At 43.7% G+C, this 15,840-nt stretch overlaps 1 long non-coding RNA gene across 2 annotated transcripts; it reads right to left on the reverse strand.

Annotated features, from left to right (window-relative positions):
• Window positions 1-1,701: 1,701 nt before the first annotated feature.
• LOC121397163 lies at window positions 1,702-15,818 on the reverse strand. 2 transcript variants are annotated; one of them, XR_005963543.1, is made up of 5 exons: window positions 15,663-15,818; window positions 11,690-12,572; window positions 9,408-9,589; window positions 3,753-3,850; window positions 1,702-2,320 (listed from the first exon to the last, which is right to left on the reverse strand). It is a non-coding gene; the product is annotated as an uncharacterized LOC121397163 (long non-coding RNA). The 2 variants fall into 2 exon arrangements; XR_005963542.1 differs by lacking the exons at window positions 9,408-9,589; window positions 11,690-12,572; window positions 15,663-15,818 and adding an exon at window positions 5,953-6,094.
• Window positions 15,819-15,840: the final 22 nt, after the last annotated feature.

Raw genomic sequence — 15,840 nt, forward strand, 5'->3', positions numbered from 1 at the left:
AAGGATATTAGAAGTCACTGAGGTGGTTCTCTAACCATATACAGGCACAAGGCTGCAGGCTGAGTTATACAGGGAACTCTGAGTATCACTCATGTATTATAAGGGATAATGTACCCCCTACTATAAATGATAAGAAAATTAGAAGTCACTGATGGGTTATGTGACCATATAAAGGCACAAGACTGCAGGCTGAGTTGTACAGGGAACTCTGAGTATCACTCATGTATTATTAGGGATAATGTACCCCCACTGTGAATGATAAGGATATGAGAAATCACTGAAGGGTTCTGTGACCATATAAAGGCACAAGCCTGCAGGCTGAGTTATATAGGGTACGCCGTGTATCACTTGTGTATTATAAGGGATAATGTAAACCTACTGTAAATGATAAGGATATTCGAAGTCACTGAGGGGTTCTGTGACCATATAAAGGCACAAGGCTGCAGGCTGAGTTATATAGGGAACTCAGACTACCATTCATGTAATATAATGTACCCCCCATTGTAAATGATAAGGATATTGGAAGTCCCTGAGGGGTTATGTGACCATATAAAGGCACAAGGCTGCAGGCTGAGTTAAAAAGGGAACTCTGAGTATCACTTGTGTATTACAAGGAATAATGTACCCCCCACTGTAAATTATAAGGATATGAGAAGTCACTAAGGGGGTTATGTGACCATATAAAGGCACAATGCTGCAGGCTGAGTTATACAGGGAACTCTGAGTATCACTTCTGTATTATAAGGGATAATGTACCCCCTACTGTAAATGAAAGGATATAAGAAGTCACAAAGGGGGGTTATTTGACCATATAAAGGCACAAGGCTGCAGGCTGAGTTAAACTGGGAACTCTGAGTATCACTTGTGTATTATAAGGAATAATGTACCCCCCACTGTAAATGATAAGGATATGAGAAGTCACAGAGGGGGTTATGTGACCATAAAGGCACAAGGCTGCAGGCTGAGTTATACAGGGAACTCTGAGTATCACTCATGTATTATTAGGGATAATGTACCCCCACTGTGAATGATAAGGATATGAGAAATCACTGAAGGGCTCTGTGACCATATAAAGGCACAAGGCTGCAGGCTGAGTTATATAGGGAACTAGATTACCACTCATGTATTATAATGTACCCCCCATTGTAAATAATAAGGATATTAGAAGTTCCTGAGGGGTTATGTGACGATATAAAGGCACAAGGCTGCAGGCTGAGTTATACAAGGAACTCAGAGTATCACTCATGTATTATAAGGGATAATGTACCCCTACTGTAAATGATAAGGATATTAGAAGTCACTGAGGGGGTTCTCTGTCCATATAAAGGCACAAGGCTGCAGGCTGAGTTATACAGGGAACTCTGAGTATCACTTATGTATTATTAGGGATAATGTACCCCTACTGTAAATGATAAGGATATTAGAAGTCACTGAGGGGGTTCTCTGGCCATATAAAGGCACACAGGCTGCAGGCTGAGTTATACAGGGAACTCTGAGTGTCACTTATGCATTATAAGGGATAATGTACCCCCTACTTTAAATGATAAGGATATTAGAAGTCACTGAGGGGGTTCTCTGGCCATATAAAAGCACAAGGCTGCAGGCTGAGTTATACAGGGAACTCTGAGTATCACTTATGTATTATAAGGGATAATGTACCCCCTACTGTAAATAACGATATTAGAAGTCACCGAGGGGTTCTGTAACCATATAAAGGCACAAGGCTGCAGGCTGAGTTATACAGGGAACTGAGGGTTACTGCCTGCTCTGCTCTAATTCCCCTGCAGAAATAGGGGTTGGTAGTACTAGGTAGGTACCTAATATATATGGACAGAGATAATGTGAAATGGTGAAAGGGTTACTGCCTGCTCTGCTCTCTACCTACAGAAATAAGGAGCAGTATCTCTAGATCAGTGGAGTTTAGACTTCAAGCCCCTCTTTAAGACCCAACATTTCACCTACCCCCATTGCTCATATCAAGGTTACAGTCGTATGTAACTATTAGCTTTTACCCAAATCTCACTTTAACTGACCTTCAAGCTGGGATTTTAGGAGAATATAATGAATAATGGTTGAATTTTACCTTTGTGTTTCATAAATGGAATAGACGTCTCATGGCTGAAACATTACCATCAATGCCCCCCCCCCTGCTGTGAGACACAGTGGAATATACCATCCCATTCTTCAACCAATCATCATCATCTTCTTTTATGCTGCCTGGGATTCTTATCTCCCAACAACATCCAGGGATTGTGGGATTTGTAGTTCAACAGTAGCTGGAGCATCTAATGCTGGAAATCTGTCTGCAGTGATTCTCAGTCTAAAAAGAAAGTAACAGAGATCAGGTGGGAGTTAAAGCCTAGATCCCTTTCATTCTCCAATATGGCGGAACAGGAGAGAGTTGTTACAAAGCAGCAAATCTGCTAAATGGACTGAAATGAACTTCAGCAGAACTCCAGTTGCACCCGCACTTAATAACATCTGATTTTCACATTCACTTTTTATTGTCCCTTTGTCTAATGGAAATAGTAAGAGGGAAATGTATTCTGATTTCTCCCCTTGTCTTATGTGTTACGTCTCTTACCTGCAGGGAAAAGGGGAATGGCCTGACATTATATGGGACATAGTCAGTGAATGTAAAGCAGATATTCCATTTGTACTTTTGTCAAGGCAACAATTACATCCCTGATATCACTGGCATCTCCCTGTTCTCTGTAATATTCGTCTGTACTAAGCACAATGTAACAGCAACAGCCCCTAAATATCATAAAGATACCAGCACCAAGAGATCCCATAAAGCTATAGCAGCATAGGTATTCCCTGTACCTTTAAGCACAATTCAGCAGGAACAGCCCCCTAAGTTTGCTCATAGTCTGTACAGAGAGATCCCATAAAACTATAGCAGCATAGGTATTCCCTGTACTAAGCACAATTCAGCAGGAACAGCCCCCATTATGGCCCAGTCTTAATACATTAAGAGAAGACAGTGGAGATGATACTTAACCTTTCTGCCTGCCCAGTGCTCCTTTTTCATTTAACAACCTCATTGAGTATTTGGATAAAAATAGAGGAGTCACCACGTTTATTCTACTCCCAGGTGTTCCTTATACAGGTACCTATCATTGATCTTAAAGGAGAACTAAACCCACCTTTAGTCAAAAGTCCCCAATGGCCCTGCTCTGTAGCCCCAACCTGCCTCGCCCTGCTCAGTGTCACCCCTGAATTGTGTCCCCTCTAGAAATAGTGACACACATGTAGAGTCAGCGCAGCGGAGCTCACGGGCGACATCTACGGTATTCTCAGTAATGTGAGCACCGTATTGGCGCATGCAGAGTTGGAGAAATCTGCATGCGGAGGTCCGCTGCACTGACACTGCATGTGCGTCACTATTTCTAGATGGGACACAATTCAGGGGTAACACTGAGCAGGGGGGCAGTGGCGGGGGGGCCAGTTGGGACTTTTGGCTAAAGGGGAGTTTAGTTCAACTTTAAAGGGGTTGTTCACCTTAACATAACTTTTAGTATGATATAGAGAGTGATATTCAATTTGCAATTGGTTTTTATTATTTGTGGGTTTTGAGTTATTTAGTTTTTTTTATACAGCAGCTCTCTAGTTTGTAATTTCAGCAATCTGGTTGCTAGGATCCAAATTACCCTAGCAACCATGCACTGATATGAATAAGAGACTGGAATAGGAGAGATAGTTATGAATACACAGGGCAGGATGATCAATGAATGAGCAGTTTGACTCACTGGCTCTGGAGAGAGCTGTGCCAGGTTATCAGGATCTCATTCTTTTTTCTTTCCTCCCGTTGGTGCTGGAGTGGTCGCCTTCTGTGATACTCCTTCATCTGTGGAGAAAATGGGACAGAGTTACACCATGCTTAGCTATGGATAAAGGGGAAGCAAACCAGAGTGTGAGCTCATACGCTTATCTCCCATAATTCCACAGTCTCTAAGAATACTTCCCTTTGTATAAAAGTCAGTTTGAGGGTTATTGAGGTTTTGTTGCTTTTGTATCTCTTTCTACTTAAAGCAAATCTGTCATCACTTGAGAAGGAAACATATTGCAGAAGTGGCAAATGATTAGGTGCTGGGTTACATGAGTAACTAAGTGCTTCAGTGAGTGCTTCACAACAGACACTGTGAGCAGAAAAACCTCTGTATCTATGGTTCACTCAAAAGAGGGACAAACGCACATTCCTGAATATAAAACATAATATAATTATACAATTATAATGCACCATTGTAGCTACAGCTTTGTCATAGGCAATTAACAGTCCATTGGATCAGGGCTACAGCTTCCAGCCCAAAAGCCAAGATGTGGATCAACAACATACAGGGTCGGACTCGGCCGGCAGCGATAGAAAAGATGTTATTTTAGATACTGGGGCATACAACTCCCAGCATCCTCCCTGCTAGTGCAACATACAGGAATATGTGGCACAACAGGATCAAACTTTTTGTTCTATATGTGACATTTGCTACTAAAGTTACACTTCCTACGCTGAATGCAGAACCCCCTGTACCCCCTCAGTGGTTGCCCCCATCACTGTCTCACTGATCTGTGTATGTCTCTAGCCATTGCTAAACTACCCAGCAGTCCCTGTGATAACTAGTAGCTGAGCTGTAGTTCAGTGACAGACACAGATCTAAATGGGGACAGGGGGAGTCCAGTCAGGGGTCCCAGGAGATCTGATGGGGGTTCTGCTTCTAAAGCTGCTCATGTTTGGACTTTATTAGTGTTGTTTTAGACTGTGCAAGTTTGATCTGTACTTGAGCATGTGATTGCCTGTGATTACTGGGATATCATGCCTTATCTCCGTGACATCACTTCCAGCTCAGCTCTGATTGGCTGAAAGCTGCAAGGAAGGTGATGTAACGGCTCAGGTACAGATGACCGTTATTTCATTTCTGGACTCAGAGGTAAGTGCAGCAGATCCATTTATGGGGAGCAGGGGGGGCATATTTAGATGATACAAAGGGCAATTTTGGGTGTTTTGTCACCCATCATTTATAGCAGCTTGGGTAGTGGGGCCATCGCTGCCAAAATTGTCCCATTGCCTAGCACTCTAATTGCTTGGGGAGCTGCTTGTCATGAAACTGTTCCAAATGACATGTGTGTGACAAGCAGGAAAGGGGGGAGTCATTTAAGGCAACTTGGCATGACTTTCCTGCAATATATACACTATGATGGTATAAGATCCATTGTGCTCTCTGGCTATTACTTTATTTACATGTGACATGTCTGTAATTGTACACGGGGACTGCAGCCTGTTGAGAGGCACTGAACATATATTCAATTAATACTGACTTGTCTTTTTATTTGGATACAGACACCTACATATTACACTTATACAGGGAATCAGCTGAAAATGGGCTTCTGATGGCAGCCCTGCCCCCCAATCTACTAACACATGTGGGTGTCAAAGTGCCTAAAATCTCCCCATCTGCCTCTCTAATGGGAGTGAGAGCAGAAAAACTTATAGTTCTAAGGCAATGGGTGTTTGGTTTACTTGTTTTTATTGTTTTTTTCTGAACCATTAGACAATTTTCTCTGCCTCTGCTGTAAATGCCAACGGTCATTTTCCAACTGTCATTTGCCAACGGTCATTTGCCAACGGTCACACTCATCGTAGCGACAGTCAGTGGCCTCAGCACTAGAGTGGGGGGACGGTTCAGAGAGGCTTAAGTAGAAAGACAAGTAGCACAAATCAGAAGAATAAATGTCTGCCCTTAGGATTCCTGCCATTATGGGTGCAGGGGGCACTGATCAGAGCAGAGCTGGTTATGGGAAGCAGGCACACTGGGTACATGCAGGGGGAAATGGATTCAATAGGAATATGACCCCTGTATTGATATAACCAAGGAATCATAGAGCATGATGGGATCTGTAGTCCTGTTACAAGCCAGCCCTCATCATGACATTATAAGCAATACAAACGCTACCTACCTCTTATGGTCAACCCTTATAGTGCATCATGGGAGATGAAGGCCCTTTCCACATGCCAGTGATAAAAGTCTACAGCCTGGTTGCCCAACATTTTTGTCAGCTAAATAGCACACGCAACAGCAGTAAGGCTCCCTCAGTTCCAGTAATAGCCTTATAGTGGGTAAAGACCTCACAGTGCATTATGGGATCTGTAGTTTATGCATTGCCATTTATTTGCTCCTTCTAACAGTCTCTTATTTCTCCCCAAAAAGTGAAATATCCCGTGCGATTTGAGATAGAGAGATATTGTGAGAGAGAGCGATTTGAGAGAGAGAGCGAGAGAGCGATTTGAGAGACAGCTATTGTAAGAAGACGAGAGAGAGAATCAAGGAGAAGACAAGAAGACAAAGAAGACAAAGAAGAAAGAAGACTTCAGTGACCCCCTGTCAGAGATAACATCTTCCCATTTGGGATCCTCTGGACAAAGGTACTGCTCCTGTATTTCCCCCTCTATAACATGTGCTTGGAACAGTAAGATTAGCTTATCCCTTGGCTGTAGGAGTTGCCATGCTGCTCATTATAGATGTAGCTATAACTGTTCTTCTTTATTCTCACCTGTAGATTTGTGAGTCGGGGGATTCATCTTTAATCTGTCCCTGTATATGGCAGTCCCCCCCCCCGGTTGGTCCAAACCCACTATTGTCCCTGAAATTGACTGTACAGCCCCACCCCAGCAATGCACTTTATCCCACTACTAAAAACTGGACTGTATGTTTTCCAATTCCAGGGCACCCCTAACATGGGGCTCCGCTGGAAAATTTCCAGGGTGGGGCAAATGATGTATTATGCAATTTAGAGCAGATGGGGAGCCAATCAGAACATTAGAAAAGTTCCAGTTCAACAGGTTCATTAAAAGCACAATAAAATAGGGCTCATTTACTATTGCGCTGGGCATAATATCATGGCAAATAAATCCTATTAGTAAATGTACTTGTTCCTATGTGCTGTCCCTATACATATGGCACCTCTCCACATTAACTCTAACCTTCCCAAATCTCTATTTTATATTACAGGGGCGTCGGAGATGGGCTTGCGTGCCATCATGGACCGCCTTTACATAAAAGGCAATCAGAAGGTAAGTCTGCTCTCACAGGTACCCGAGGGGTTAAAGGGGATACTAACCCAATGATAAACATTGTGTATCTTCCATGTAAATGTGATTAAATAGAAATATAACAGGGTTTAGCTTAGTGTTTGCCCCGACTGTTACAATTATCATATTTAGTGTTAGAACTAACTAGTGAGAGATTGCATGTTATTTGCTCTGTCTATAGAGATCAATGTAACAGCTCCCCTAGTGGTAATAAATACATATTGCTTTGCTTATTGTGCCTAAGGGAAGAAATTGTTACTCTCATTATTACTGGGGATTAAACACAAACTGCTGGAAACCTTAATGTCTTCTTGTTTCTTACATTTCTCTAGGGCTTAGAGTGGATCTACATGGAGGAGGAGGGGATCTGTGAGATCATGGAGTTTGAGGGACCACTGGCAGCCCTTTATTTGAAGTGCATGAGGCAGGACATCATATGCCAAATGAAATGGGCACTGTATGATTATGGGATGGCCAAAGACAACATGCGAAACACCAGGTGGTGGAAGATCAGATTGATGTCCGAGTTCCAGCAGGACAAGAGGAAGGCCATAGCCCAACTGAGATACCTCTACAAAATACTAGAGGCTATAAACTTGGCAATTCTCCGAAGAACGTGGAGAGATATCCAGGTACAGCATCTAATGAATATATATCTTAAAATATCACTATTTTGTAATGGAAAGTATAAGGGGCTGATGTATTGAAATCCATTGCAATGCTGCGATTTTGTGAAAAACAACTACAAAAAGAACATATAACTCCTGCGCAACTGAAACCCATTGAGATGCCATAGAAACCAATGGGAAGTGTATCTTCATTATTTTGGCAAGGAATTCGGATTGATCAAAAGGCTTGAAAATAAAGAGAAACCTGCGATTTGCAACTTGTCCCATAATCAAAGAAAGTCGAGGGAAATGGTGCAAAAGCATTTAGTAATGTTAATTTGCGTCCCTGCCATATTTCTGATTAAAATGCCCCAAAATGGAATTTCTACAGAGATATCACTTGCTAATGTAAAAACCTGTGGTATGAGTTCAACGTTATTTTGTTTGTTTTTGCAGACAGCCCTCGCAACCACCAAGCGGCCACCAACACCACCAGCACTACCAAGTACCGATGCACCTCTGTGTAAGTCATCTTCATGACACAGAGGTAGGTGAGCCATTCACAATTCCACCAGTGCTGCCTCCACTCAAATCCACCATAATTCCACACATGGTGCACCCCCCTTAGAACTAAAATATGGTCCCATAGACAGGAGCACCCTTAAGCCACTTGGTAGACATGCATTCCTTTCCACTCCATCCCTCAGACTTTAGAAGCCGGGTCTATAGTCTACCTGGGGTCCAATGGAATGGAATGGAATGCAGTGTTCACCTAGCAGCTTAATTGTGCTCATGTGTATGCTGCCATATTCCCCTCTGTTTCAATTCCCTCCACCGTAATTCCAACAGCGGGGCCCCCACTTACACCTGAAATATGGTTTCATAGACAGGAGCACCCTTAAGCTGCTCGGTAGACCCTGCATTTCTTTTCACTCCATCCCACAGTCTGCAAAGCCGGGTCTACAGGCTGCTTGGGGTCCAATGGTATGAAAGGAATGCAGTGTTCACCTAGCAGTTTAATGGCGCTCATGTGTATGCTACCATATTCCCCTCTGTTTCAATTCCCTCCACTGTAATTCCACTAGCGTTGCCCCCACTTACACCTGAAATATGGTTTCACAGACAGTAGCACCCTTAAGCTGCTCGGTAGACCCTGCATTTCTTTTCACTCCATCCCACAGTCTGCAAAGCCGGGTCTGTAGGCTGCCTGGGGTCCAACGGAATGAAAGGAATGCAGTGTTCACCTAGCAGCTTAATGGTGCTAATGCGTATGCTACCCTATTCCCTTCTCTTTTCCTCACCCTGCTTCCCTTGTTTTAATTTGGTGCATTGATCCTGGGAGAAAATCCGATCGCCGTTAAGGGGTCAGGAAGGAATTTTTTCCTCTAGTGAAGCAGATCTTGCTAGAGGTTTTTGCCTTCTTCAGGATCAAATAGCACAGTTTATCTAATTGTTATCAATAAAACTGTGACTTACACAGATTTAACACCAAGCTGTTGTGTGTGTGTCTTTATTCTGGGTACTGGTCACATTTGGGAGGGGTAACATAGACGGGGCGGGGTGTGTGAAAATGGAATGAATAAGATGAGAAGAAACACAGAAAAGTTAAAGAAGAATGAACGTGAAATTTACTCATGTTCTTGTTTTATAAGAAACCCTGCTTTCCATGGTATATGTCAGTGTGATTCCTTACACCCCACCCATCACTTCAGTACCTGTGAGTGACACGTGCCAGTCCTCTTGTGGGTACAGCTGCTCCACCAAGCATTCTCACACTGGATTAACGGGTTAGAGATTCTGTTTCTAATGGTCATTCCTGGGAATCTCCCTCCATTCCCCATCATTGAATGTAGTCTGTATACTGATGTACCCACTGGCATATACAGACATAACAAAGCTGGAGGGAAAGATAAAAATATATATAATTTAGTTTGAAGTGATACAGACTCTCAAATGTATTGCAGTAAGAACAAATCCTTCTAAAAGGGAAGTAAAAACACAAGACATATTTACTGTATTTCAGTGCACAGGGATGTTATCCATAAGGCACAATTCAGCAGGTAGGATCCCATTCTCCCTTTCATAGTCAGACACATCTGGTGCTATCGCCATAGGGGTGAAGGTTAAAGTGCACATCACAATATTCATTGGGCAGATAAGAAGTTGCCTGTGGGTACAAAACCTAAATCTGTCTCTGTAGGGATACTTGTGCAGTCATTGCACCCGTGTACTCAGAAAGCAAAGCAAAAGAACAATAATGTACAGAATCCATCCATGTTATAGAACCCCCATACTAAGTGAAATTATTTCTGATTTGTGACACACAGGTGACTATTTTCTATGAGATCCATTCCCTTTTCCAATTATATGGATCTTGTGTCCTGCTGTTACGTTTGCTCCCCCCAGAATTTTATTTTAAAAATAGATCTTGGTTAGGGTAGAATGAGGGGGTGTAACTATATAGAAAGTAGAATGACCGATCAGCAGTATCACAACAAATATTTTATTCCCTAAATTTAGTGGTCGCTAAAATTATGTTGCTGTGGGGCCTCGTATGGTCTAGTTTACAATTGCTAGAATGCCGAGTTACAAATCTCAAACCGATTGGTATTTTAACATGTCTCACTGCAATATTCTAAAGAGAACAAGTAGATGGATGATGGGTTATGGCTCAGATCCCAAATTTTGCAAAGAAAGTGAAAATCGTGGTTTTCCCCAAATGCCACTCTACAAAGGAGATGTTTGCCTTTGAGTTAACATTTAGTATGATATAGAGAGTGATATTCTGAGATATCCATAGGGGTTAATCTAGAGGGCACGCACAGTAGGGAGAGATGGTGCCTATAGTAACAGTGGATAATAGTCTCTGGGAAAGGAGTGTGACTGTGGGAAAGCAGGTATATTAGGGAGAGATGGTGTCTATAGTAACAGTGGGATAATAGTCTCTGGGAAGGGAGTGTGACTGGGGGATAGCAGGTATAGTAGGGAGAGATGGTGTCTATAGTAACAGTGGATAATAGTCTCTGGGAAGGGAGTGTGACTGTGGGATAGCAGGTATAGTAGGGAGAGATGGTGTCTATAGTAACAGTGGATAATAGTCTCTGGGAAGGGAGTGTGGCTGTAGGATAGCAGGTATAGTAGGGAGAGATGGTGTCTATAGTAACACTGGGATAATAGTCTCTGGGAAGGGAGTGTGACTGTGGGATAGCAGGTATAGTAGGGAGAGATGGTGCCTATAGTAACAGTGGGATAATAGTCTCTGGGAAGGGAGTGTGATTGTGGGATAGCAGGTATAGTAGGGAGAGATGGTGCCTATAGTAGTAACAGTGGGATAATAGTCTCTGGGAAGGGAGTGTGACTGCGGGATAGCAGGTATAGTAGGGAGAGATGGTGCCTATAGTAACAGTGGATAATAGTCTCTGGAAAGGGAGTGTGACTGTGGGATAGCAGGTATAGTAGGGAGAGATGGTGCCTATAGTAACAGTGGGATAATAGTCTCTGGGAAGGGAGTGTGACTGTGGGATAGCAGGTATAGTAGGGAGAGATGGTGTCTATATTAACAGTGGGATAATAGTCTCTGGGAAGGGAGTGTGACTGTGGGATAGCAGGTATAGTAGGGAGAGATGGTGCCTATAGTAACAGTGGGGATACTAGTCTCTGGGAAGGGAGTCTGAGTGTGGAATAGCAGGTAGTGATTCAATTACTGATTAAATGTATGTACCGCAAACCTATGGGTATAAAACATTACCAGGCAGGTCAGACACATATTAGATATTGGAGGCTGTGGAATGACCCTAGAGGCTTTGGGATCCTTGATGCATTGGAGCAGCCCTAAGAAGCAAATGGACAAAATGGAATGGACCAAATGTAGTAGATAAAATAAAGGTCTGTTTTGTTTGAACAAATAAGAAAAGGTGGCTGAACACAGCCATTGATAAAACAGGATTTCTGGTCTGAACTAACTGGATAGAAATAACTGGAATGGGCACAGACTTACCTGGTGCTTTGCCTGGGGCTGGATTCTCAAGATGGGTGGTCCACGTCCTATATCAGGGTTCTGGGGTCATAGAGATAAAACTCCCTGTGGGTGTCATGGCTGCTGATGTTGGTCCCTTGCACTTCTTTCTCTAGGCCGTGTGCCGACTGCTCCAGCATTTGGGCAGATTTATCATTCAGCAGACTTTCAGCAGCTGCACACAATAGGAGACACTGGGTAAATGTTCCAAGATTGTGTCATTATTAGACTAGGGCAGAGCCAGGCGCCTCCTCCTGTTTCAAAGGAAGTTCAAGCAAAGATGATAATCTAAACACTCACATACAGTATAATACGCCACATTGATGATCTCACACAAGTGCAAAACATTATTTTGGAAGCAAAATGGATTGTGCATTGACACTACACAGTCACAAATGCTTCTTGTGCCCGGCCTTCAGCCTGATGTGATGAATTATGTGCAAGTGAGATACAAATCCTGTGAGAATTGAATCCATAACAAACTTGTAAGTGATTTGCACTAAGTGCACTGTAACTGAAGAAAAAGAAGACTGTATTGTGGTGTAAAAAACATGGCAATTTGCATCTGAATGGCTAAATCCACTATGTTGCACTTACATTAACCAGTTTTAAAGTGTTCTTGTAAAAAAAAAGAATCCAGAGTGCAGAATGAGCGGATAAAGGAATAAATGATATATTACAAGTACATCTGGTTGCTGCATAAGCTGGTCCCTAGCAACCATCACAGCCCCGAGAGTCTTGTAAGGCTGGAAAATCCTTTCTAGCAGTCAATAAAATGTGGATCTATTTGCCTCATTGCAGCTTTCTCATCCCTTTGTCTCAACTTCAGCTCCTGCACTTATCTGTCCAGCGTCTGTACGTCAGCCTGAATGAGAAGGAACAAAATCAAGAGCTAAGCGACCCTCCCAGTGTTACGTTGCCCAAATGTACTTATACGCTCTGACGGGTCCCTATTGGTATCCCCTAAATCTCATTATTTTTTTTATATTGGGGGGCTTCTTCCTTGACCACACTCAACCCTTCGTGGAGGCTGGGGGTCTGGCTGCACCTAATCTACTCCTCAATTAACTCAGTGACTAAACTAGTGACTGCCTGGTGGTGGGTCTCCCCCTCTTCACAGCAAAATCAGCCACAAGCCTTGAAGCCCAAATCAAAGGATCATATGAAGGTTGTAAGTTCATGCTGTTTAATGGCCCTAAATCCTACATGTCTGCCACCCTCTTAAAGGGGTTGTTCACCTTTGAGTTAACTGTTAGTATGACGTAGAGAGAGATATTCTGAGACAATTTGCAATTGGTTTTCATTTATTATCATTTGGGGTTTCCGAGTTATTTTGCTTTTTATTCGGCAACTCAAAGTTTGCCGTTTCAGTAATCTGGTGGCTATGGCACAAATGACCTTAGCAACCAGGCAGTGATTTTATTGACATGAATATGAAGAGGAGAGGTTCTGAATCCAAAAATGGGTAATACAAAGTAGCAATAACAATACTTGTGTAGCCTTACAGAGCATTTTTTTTTAAGATGGGGTCAGTGACCCCCCATTTGAAAGCAGGAAAAAGACAGAAGAAGAAGAAGGCAAATATTTCAAAAACTATAAAAAAGAACCTTACCTTACCTTAAAGGTGAATCACCCTTTTAATAGTCCCCAAACAGCCCTCCTCCTGTTCCCCAGCGTAACAACATATTACCAATTGGTTGCCCAATACCATAGACACACCATAACAAGATCGAAAAGGGGCAGGTTCCTGTATGAACAACACCCCCAGAACTCATAACAGGATGGCACAGGGGCAGGTTCATGTATAAACAACACCCCCCCTAGAACTCATAACAAGATGGCACAGGGGCAAGTTATGTATAAACAACACCCCCCCAGAACTCATAACAAGATGGCACAGGGGCAAGTTATGTATAAACAACACCCGCCAAAACTCATAACAAGAGGGCACAGGGGCAGGTTCCTGTATAAACAACACCCCCCCAGAACTCATAACAAGATGGCACAGGGGCAGGTTCCTGTATAAACAACACCCCCCCCCAGAACTCATAACAAGATGGCACAGGGGCAGGTTCCTGTATAAACAACACCCCCCCAGAACTCATAACAAGATGGCACAGGGGCAGGTTCATGTATAAATAACACCCCCCCAGAATTCATAACAAGATGGCACAGGGGCAGATTCATATATAAACAACACTCTCCAGAACTCATAAAAAGAGGGCACAGGGGCAGGTTCCTGTATAAACAACACCCCCAGAACTCATAACAAGGAGGCACCGGGGGAAGGTTCATGTACAAACAACACCCCCCCAGAACTCATAACAAGATGGCACAGGGGCAGGTTCATGTATAAACAACACCCCCCCAGAACTCATAACAAGATGGCACAGGGGCAGGTTCATGTATAAACAACACCCCCCCCAGAACTCATAACAAGATGGCACAGGGGCAGGTTCATGTATAAACAACAACCCCCAGAACTAATAACAAGAGGGCACAGGGGCAGATTCATGTATAAACAATACCCCCCCCCGAGAACTCATAACAAGATGGCACAGGGGCAGGTTCATGTATAAACAACACCCCCCCCCCCCAGAACTCATAACAAGAGGGCACAGGGGAAGGTTCCTGTATAAACAACGCCCCCCCCAGAACTCATAACAAGAGTGCACAGGGGCAGGTTCATGTATAAACAACACCCCCCAGAACTCATAACAAGATGGCACAGGGGCAGGTTCATGTATAAACAACCCCGCCCACCAGAACTCATAACAAGATGGCACACGGGGCAGGTTTCATGTATAAATAACACCCCCCAGAACTCCAATAAACAAGATGGCAGCAGGGGCAAGGTTCATGTATAAACCGAACAACCCCCCAGAACTCATAACAAGAAGGCACAGGGGCAGGTTCATGTATAAACAACAACCCCCAGAACTAATAACAAGAGGGCACAGGGGCAGGTTCATGTATAAACAATACCCGCCCGAGAACTCATAACAAGATGGCACAGGGGCAGGTTCATGTATAAACAACACCCCCCCCCAGAACTCATAACAAGAGGGCACAGGGGCAGGTTCCTGTATAAACAACGCCCCCCCAGAACTCATAACAAGAGTGCACAGGGGGCAGGTTCATGTATAAACAACATCCCCCAGAACTCATAACAAGAGGGCACAGGGGCAGGTTCATGTATAAACAACACCCCCCAGAACTCATAACAAGAAGGCACAGGGGCAGGTTCATGTATAAACAACACCCCCCAGAACTCATAACAAGATGGCACAGGGGCAGGTTCCTGTATAAACAACACCCCCCCAGAACTCATAACAAGATGGCACAGGGGCAGGTTCATGTATAAATAACACCCCCCAGAATTCATAACAAGATGGCACAGGGGCAGATTCATATATAAACAACACTCTCCAGAACTCATAACAAGAGGGCACAGGGGCAGGTTCCTGTATAAACAACACCCCCAGAACTCATAACAAGGAGGCACCGGGGGAAGGTTCATGTACAAACAACACCCCCCCAGAACTCATAACAAGATGGCACAGGGGCAGGTTCGTGTATAAACAACACCCCCCCAGAACTCATAACAAGATGGCACAGGGGCAGGTTCATGTATAAACAACACCCCCCCAGAACTCATAGCAAGATGGCACAGGGGCAGGTTCATGTATAAACAACACCCCCCCAGAACTCATAACAAGATGGCACAGGGGCAGGTTCATGTATAAACAACAACCCCCAGAACTAATAACAAGAGGGCACAGGGGCAGGTTCATGTATAAACAACACCCCCCCCGAGAACTCATAACAAGATGGCACAGGGGCAGGTTCATGTATAAACAACCCCCCCCTAGAACTCATAACAAGAGGGCACAGGGGCAGGTTCCTGTATAAACAACCCCAGGCCAGACTGACGGACTAAGTGACATAAAGTTACCGGGGAAGCAGCCTGTAACTTTACTAGTAGAATGAGGTAATAATTATCTCTGTCGTAGTAATCCGCACTAATAACGTCGCTGCTGCGCCCCAAGCGGGTGACTCGTGGAACCTCCGGACTCATGAGGGGAAGGGAAACAAGGGCGCTTGTTTCGGCTCCTCCCACCGGATGGTACAGC

The sequence above is a fragment of the Xenopus laevis genome, chromosome 8L (genome assembly GCF_017654675.1).
Source record: "Xenopus laevis strain J_2021 chromosome 8L, Xenopus_laevis_v10.1, whole genome shotgun sequence".
In the NCBI taxonomy this organism is placed as follows: Eukaryota; Metazoa; Chordata; class Amphibia; order Anura; family Pipidae; genus Xenopus; species Xenopus laevis.